The sequence below is a fragment of the Rattus rattus genome, chromosome 10 (assembly GCF_011064425.1).
Source record: "Rattus rattus isolate New Zealand chromosome 10, Rrattus_CSIRO_v1, whole genome shotgun sequence".
NCBI lineage: Eukaryota > Metazoa > Chordata > Mammalia > Rodentia > Muridae > Rattus > Rattus rattus.
The window spans coordinates 2,634,730-2,641,667 of record NC_046163.1 but is presented as its reverse complement, the minus strand read 5'-3'; the positions used below and the strand labels follow the sequence as shown (position 1 = coordinate 2,641,667).

Below are 6,938 nucleotides of genomic sequence, written 5' to 3'. Positions count from 1 at the left end.
TACTGGCCAGGCCGAGCAGGGTCTGAAAAGAAGGTCCTGCCCCACCTACTATGCTCTCCCACCCTCAATGCCTGGCTCCGCTCAGCTAGCTCTTTGGTCCCAGGCAGCTCAGACAGGAAAAGCAGAGGGATGGGTATTGTGTGCATGTTGTGTATGCGTGTGCCACAGGACATGTATGGAGGTCAGAGGACAACTTTTGGCAGTCTCTCCTTCCAATATGTGGTCTAGGGATTGCACTCTGACCATCCGGTTTGAGTGATAACACCCTTACCCGCTGACCTATCTCTTCAGCTCCTCTCTGTCTTTTTGTCCTGAAGCCATTTTATCTCTGCTGATCAAAACGTGTGCATCTGCCCGACTCTGCCAACCTTGGAGCCGAGGGCTTTGTGATGTTTTCCAGAATGTTCTTTTGCCTTTACCTAGCTGCTAAGGCAAAGAGCAGAGTAGGGCGAAATGCCCACCGTTCCTTAACAGTGCTCTGAGAGATGGGATTCCCTGAGGACTCTACTGCTAAAAACAGCCACCTCCCATCGTACTTTCCAGAGGGGCTTCACATTAGCCTATGCCTGCTAAGGGAGGAGGGGGTGGCTTGACCAGAGCCCAGCTTGGGCCCTGTTCCTGCCTGCAGTGCTGGAGTGAGGTCAAGCTAACTCCTCCCATCCCCCTCCCCTAGCCCAGTGTCCACCCTTCCTGCCTTCCTCCCTGGCTTCATCGAACAGACAGGAACAACTGAGTGGAAAAGTGCCTCTGAGCGTTTCCTGTATTGCTGACCTACCAAGCCTATGGGAGGTGTGGCTGGAGAAAGCGGGGATATCCACCTGTCTCAGCTACTCGCTGGAGGCGGTTCTGGTGATCTTGCTTGCTTAAAGTGGTTACTGTAACAATGTACTACGTCTGGCGCAGTTGCTGGAGGAGTGGAGTCAACTATTTTCATAACAAAGAAATAAGAGAACGAGGCGATGTAGGTGCTAATTAGCCTATTCCAAAATATCCCATTGTTCTCCAAAAGCATATCCAATTAGTATTTGTCAATTAAGAAAAAATAAAGACAGGTAAGATGGCTTAGTGGGTGAAGGCGCTCGCTGCTAAGCCCAGTGATGTGAGTTTGATCCCCAGGACCCATATGAGGGTGTTCTTTGATCTCTATATGTAAAATACTCTACAACCCAAAAATAAATCCAGAATAGCATGCCCAGAACCAGCCTCTGTGGTAATTTAGGAAGCGCTGTTGGGTTTCACAGACTATTTGAAGAGTGTCTTGGAGAACCAGAGACCACCATTCTTAGTATCAAGGTTTAATAATTTTTACTATTTTTGACCATGTTAGGGTTATGTGCGTGTGAGTACTGCTTCCCATGCAGTTCAGAAGAGGGGTCAGATCCCCTGGAGCTGGAGTTACCTGTGGTTGTGAGCTGCCTGGAATGAGTGTTGTGAACCAAGCTCTGGTCCTGTGGACGAACAGGGAGCATTGTTAACCCCTGAGTCGTCTCTCTTGCCCAGACGCACAGTCAACTCAGGAAAACTTTCCTAGGCACCTGTCTGAAGTGTGAGTAGTCCATACTGCATGTCCTGCCCAGATACTGGCCATCTGTATCACAGACAGGTTCTAGAAGATTCTATTCCTTGCTACCATCAAACTTAAAATAATTTCTCGTGGTCAAGACAAGGGCACAGCTGCCTTTCTGTAGAATTAACAACTTCAGAGGGACCTTACATTTTGTTGTTTCTTTTGAAACCTCGTCTTCTTATTAAGTAGCCAAGGCTGGCCTGAAACTCAGACTATCTTGCTGGGATTACAGGTGTGCACCATCACTGGAATAACCAGTGACCAGGAGCAAAATGGTGGGACAGTTGTTTATAAGGCAGTGTATTGCCAGTGAAACCCTGGTGGAGGCCCTTAAAGGTGCTGAGTGTGGAAGTGGGTCATTACTTCTCTAGGCCTCAGAGGGAGCAATGGGAGGCAGGCCCAGGCCTCAGGATATGCCACAGCCATCCCTTCCAGGCTGAATCCTGGCTTCTGACTGGAACAGGAGAGATTTGACCGTCACCTGGCTTTGCCTCCCCCTTCAGGATGCATAACCAGATAATTCCCCATCTCCTTTGGGTCTTACCCATGTTTATATCAGCTGAGAAAAAAAGAAGATTCCAGAGCATCCCCCTTACACGAAGCTACAACGGAAAAGAGTCAATGTGTCTAAAAAAGCTATGCAAATGTCCAGAGAATATTGTTGCTGTTGTTCTTTGAGCTCTGTATCCCAGGATGGTCTTGACATGTTGAGGAGGTGAGGGTGGCCTTGAATGACCTTCTGATCCTCTGCCTCCCAGGAGCTGAGACGAGGCATGAACTATATGCAGAGCTGAGGATTGAACCCAGGGTGTCAGGAATGCTAGGTCAGAGCTTGACCAACTGACCTACATCCCCAGAGATTATTCTTGATATGGCTATTGTTCTACAGAAAGAACCACCACAGAACCTGACTTAGAGCTCTAGTTCCATGGAGACAAAGAAGGGCCGTTGGAGTTTGGGCTGCCTGCTTCTCCATGTTGCCTGGATGGGCAAATGAACCAAGTCCTGGATGGTCAGATCAACCTCCTGTCGACTCTGAAACACAGATCCTAGGTCCAGGCTGTAAAAGTACAGAGCTTTTCTACACCCTCCCTTGTATCAAAGAATGACACCGAGACCTATTATATTTATTAATAAGCTTCTAGCACTATAGCTAGGCACATGCTCATCTATTCTAACTATACTGCCTACTCCCCAGCCATGTACCCCGTTATCTGCTGTCTTAGAGTTTTACTGCTGTGAACAGAACCATGACCAAGGCAACTCTTATTAGGACAACATTTAATTGGGACTGGCTTACAGGTTCAGAGGTTCAGTCCATCATCATCAAGGCATGGCAGCGTCCAGGCAGGCATGGTGTGGGCAGGGTTGAGAGATCTATATCTTCATCTGAAGGCTGCTAGCGGAAGACTGACTTCCAGGCAGCTAGGCTGAGGGTCTTAAAGCCCACACCCACAGAGACACACCCACTCCAACAAGGCCACACCTCCAAATAGTGCCACTCCCTGGGCCAAGCATATACAAATAGACATACCTGTCACCTTAGGTTCACCCTGGCTGCCCCTGCTCCATCTGTGTCCTCAGGGTGAGTCTCTCATGCTGATCCTTTCTTCTCTCTGCTTTCCACCTGGGACCCCACCCTCATCACTGGGATCGCTTTAACTCTCCTGCCCTGCAATAGGCTGATCAGCTCTTCATTAACCAATCAGGGGTGATGGAGAGCAATTTTTGCACAACACTGAGACAGGAGATGCTTCAATAATAACAATAACAATAATAACAACAACAACAACAACAACAGCAACAACAATGCCAGTGTCCGACTGCAACCAGAACTCTGGGCACAGTAATCAGCATCTGAATACACAGCGCACAAAAACCATTCCCCAACACCAGTCTATCTCTCCCTATTCACCCCCGCCCCTCCACTGTTCAGATCCTTCCCCGTAGAGCTGGGGAATCTCTGGGCAGGGTCTTAGAGTGAGCTTAGAGCCTGGGTGCCCTCTGGCTTGGTCTGCACTTGTCTAATCCTTATTCAGTGGGGCACTGCCAAGCCTGACAGAAACCTGTGCCCTCCTCGCTGTGGGTCAGGGCCTCCCGTTTATGATAACGATACCCTGTGTTTATAGAGCGTCTTTGTTGTTGAGAACCACGGCACTCTCTCCCTCTGCATGTTCCCATCCTTCTGAGGATGCAGACAAAAGGAAAGGGTCACAGTGACCTTGGGTTACTTTGAAGCATTCAGTGATTTCTCAGAGTTCGTGCAGCCACAAAGTGACAGAGCCAGGATTTTCATTTCAGCATCCGGAGGGAAGCTGGAGTGAGTCGCAAGATCCCTTGGCTTGCTGGCACTTCCTCAGTGCCTAAGAGTTAGCTCTGCACCGGCTGGCCCTTGGCTTTGAGGGAGGTTGATTCACCGGGGACCTTGGCCCCGTGGTCCCTGAAGATCAGTGAGAGCGGGAGGTGGATGGAACCCAGAGGCAGTTCTGTGGTGGGGTCATCTCGTGACTGCCCAACGTGGGCATGAATATGGAACAAGCCCCGTGGTTTGAATACTGTGGCCATGCGTCCCAAGAGGGCGGGCTCTGGGCCAGCTTCTTTGATTGGCTGTTGGGGGTCTGGGGTGGAGCATCTCCTGGCATTTTGCACCTTAGGAGCAGGTGGAGGAGGGCACTTGTGGCTCTCACTAGAGTGGCTTGCTCCGTGTGTGGGAAGCGGACTATTGGCAGCACGAGGTGGTTCTCACACACACTTCCTGGCTGGTAAGGGCTGGGAATACAGGTCTGGGGCTGTTGGGGACCAGGCAGGAGGCTGGCTGACCTGGCTAATGCCTGGGTTTACCTATTCGGGTGAATCCTCACTTAACCACCTCTCTTCCTACTGCTGACCCCCTCTTCCTTCCTCTCTCTCTGTTTTAGTCAATTATTTGCTTAACAAATTTGAACTCCAAAATGTGCCAAACAAGGCACATTTTCTCCTGATCCCTCCTTCTGAGACCCCGCTACCTCATGCTCTGCATGTGTTCCGATTTGTGACCCCTTCTCCCTGAGGCTCTAAGCTTCAGAACGCTCTCCCCTCCCTCCCTTCCCTTCCCGATCCGTAGCTCCAGGAAGTGCTGGACAGGGAGCAGCCTTCAGCATGGAGGGGTGTTTGTTCAAGGTGGGGTTGGCCGTCTTGGCAGGGCAGGGATGGAACACAGGCTTGAGTTCTTGGTTCTTGTGTGGCCTTGTCTTTCCCAAACCTACCCTTCCTCCTGCACCCATGTCCCATCGCTGTCTCCTGAAGGAGGCAGAGAGGCAGCGAGGTCTACCCAGCTGCTACAGTTGCTGCTCTGCTGAGAGCGCTTGCTCTCCTCAGTACCCAGGAGCAGAGAGAACTCCACCTGGGGCTGGTGATGCCCTCAGAGATGGCTGCTCCAGGGAAGGAAGGGCGGGACCTGCCTTCTGAAGATGATATGCCCAGGAGCTGCCACTTTCTCTTAAGCAGTGCTGGAAGGACCACTGTCAAAGGTGCAGTGGAGCTGTAGAGAATGAGGGTACAAGCTGTGGTACATGCCTTTAGTCCCAGCACTTGGGAGGCAGCAGCAGGCTGATCTCTGTGAGTTTGAGGTCAGCCTGGTCTACAAAGCAAATCCAGGACAGCCAGAGCTATACAGAGAGACTGCTGAGAGAGAGGGGTGGGGTGGGGGTGGGGGTGGGGGTGGCTGTGGGATATGGTGGCAGTAGTTTTGCCAGGAAGGGAGTAGCATCCTGGTTTCTTGCCTCGTGTTTCTAGGAGTTAATTGCATCACGGCCACAAGCTCACAGTGATCTGATTTGTCCTTTATTTTACCTATTTGGCTTCCGAGATGTGTTCTCCAGTAGCCTAGGCTGGCCTGCAACTCTACGTAGCAAAGGATGATCTTGAACTCGTGATTTCTCCAACCTTTCCTTCTTACATGTTGGTATCACAGGCATGTACCACTGTGTCTCATCAGAAAGTCTCACTAAGGTGTCCAGACTGGTCTTGAAGTCACATTTTAAACAGAAAAAAAATGGCACTGCATTTTATTTATTCTTTGTGCGTGTGCTCCTGAGTGCACACAGGGCACACATGGATCAGGGGACAGTTGGTGGGAGTCAGCTCTCGCCTTCCACAGAGTGGATTGCGGATTCAGACGCTGCTTTCATCCACTGAGTCATTTTGCCTCCCAACCCTTGGACTCTTAGCCAGGAAGGCCATGGGTTTATTACCCTCCTGTCTCAGTCTCCTTTGTGACTGGGATTACAGGGGTCTGCCATTGGGTCTCGCTTCTGATTTACATATTTAAATTAATTTATGTATTTAAATATTTAAAAATATTTTCCTTTTGATTTGACCCCAAATAAGAGCCTGGTTGGCTCTTATCAGGTTGGCTAGGCTGGACAGCCAATGAGTTTGAGGGATCTGCCTGTCTCTGACCCCACTCCTGACACTGGGACTCAAACTCAGGTCCTCAGGCTTGTCTGACAGGCCACTATTGACTGAGCCATCCACCTGCTGATTTATATTACATTTTTTAAATGAAAACTTTTAAGCACGTGTAAGAGCAGAGTGAACAATGCCATAACCCTCTTATGCCCAAGCTTCGACCATTTGAAGTAGCTAGCTCATGGCCGGTCTTGCTTTTACTATATTTCCAGTCTTTTCTATCCTCTGATTATCTTGAAAAACCTAGACAGCTGATTATTTCATCTCTAAAGAAAAGCATCAAAACACCATCACGCCTAAACAGAGCTAAGTCTTACCAGTATTCGCCTTTCTCTGTCCGTCATATTTAAAATCATTTTCTTTTTGATTTGACCCCAAGTAAGGTCTGAGCATCACGATGGGATGGCTGTCACAGCACTTGGATGACTCCTATCTGTGCTGTCTTTTTTTTCTCTCTGTGATGTGTTGCTGAAGTAACTATGTTACCTTTGGCACAGTACTTTTCCTATCCTGGGTTTGGGGACCTAGTCCTCAGCTGTCTCTGTATTACCTGTAAGACAGCTAGAGGTAGGGCTTGATCAAGACCAAAGAGTCTTTTGGTCACTTTACTTGGATCAGGGGGAGGGGCAGGGCAAGACCCTGTCTTGTGTCCACACCATCAGGACTCGCTGTGTCTGCTTGTCTGCTTGTCTGCTTGTCTGCTTGTTTCGGTGGGGTGTCAGAAACCTTGATGATCACTGCCTATACCCATTAATTCATTACAGACTAATTGCCCATTAATTATTCCCTTTAATTAGACGTTGCTTCTTTGATTTCACAGTAAGTGATCACTTGCTTTGGAAAGAGGCCTCTTCCTCTGGGAGATGTTGTAGAAGCTGAGACCAGAGGCTCATTCCCACCCATTCTGGCCTCTGTAGGTTGG

General features: G+C 49.4%; 1 protein-coding gene across 1 annotated transcript in view; it reads left to right on the top strand.

Annotated features, from left to right (window-relative positions):
* The first annotated feature begins 4,228 nt into the window (after window positions 1-4,228).
* The window catches only part of Plekha6 (pleckstrin homology domain containing A6), a 98,251-nt gene continuing 95,541 nt past the window's right edge, over window positions 4,229-6,938 (top strand). Inside the window, exon 1 of the mRNA XM_032914991.1 lies at window positions 4,229-4,329. The gene's annotated coding sequence lies outside the window, so the exon portion shown is untranslated. The remainder of the gene's footprint in view (window positions 4,330-6,938) is intronic.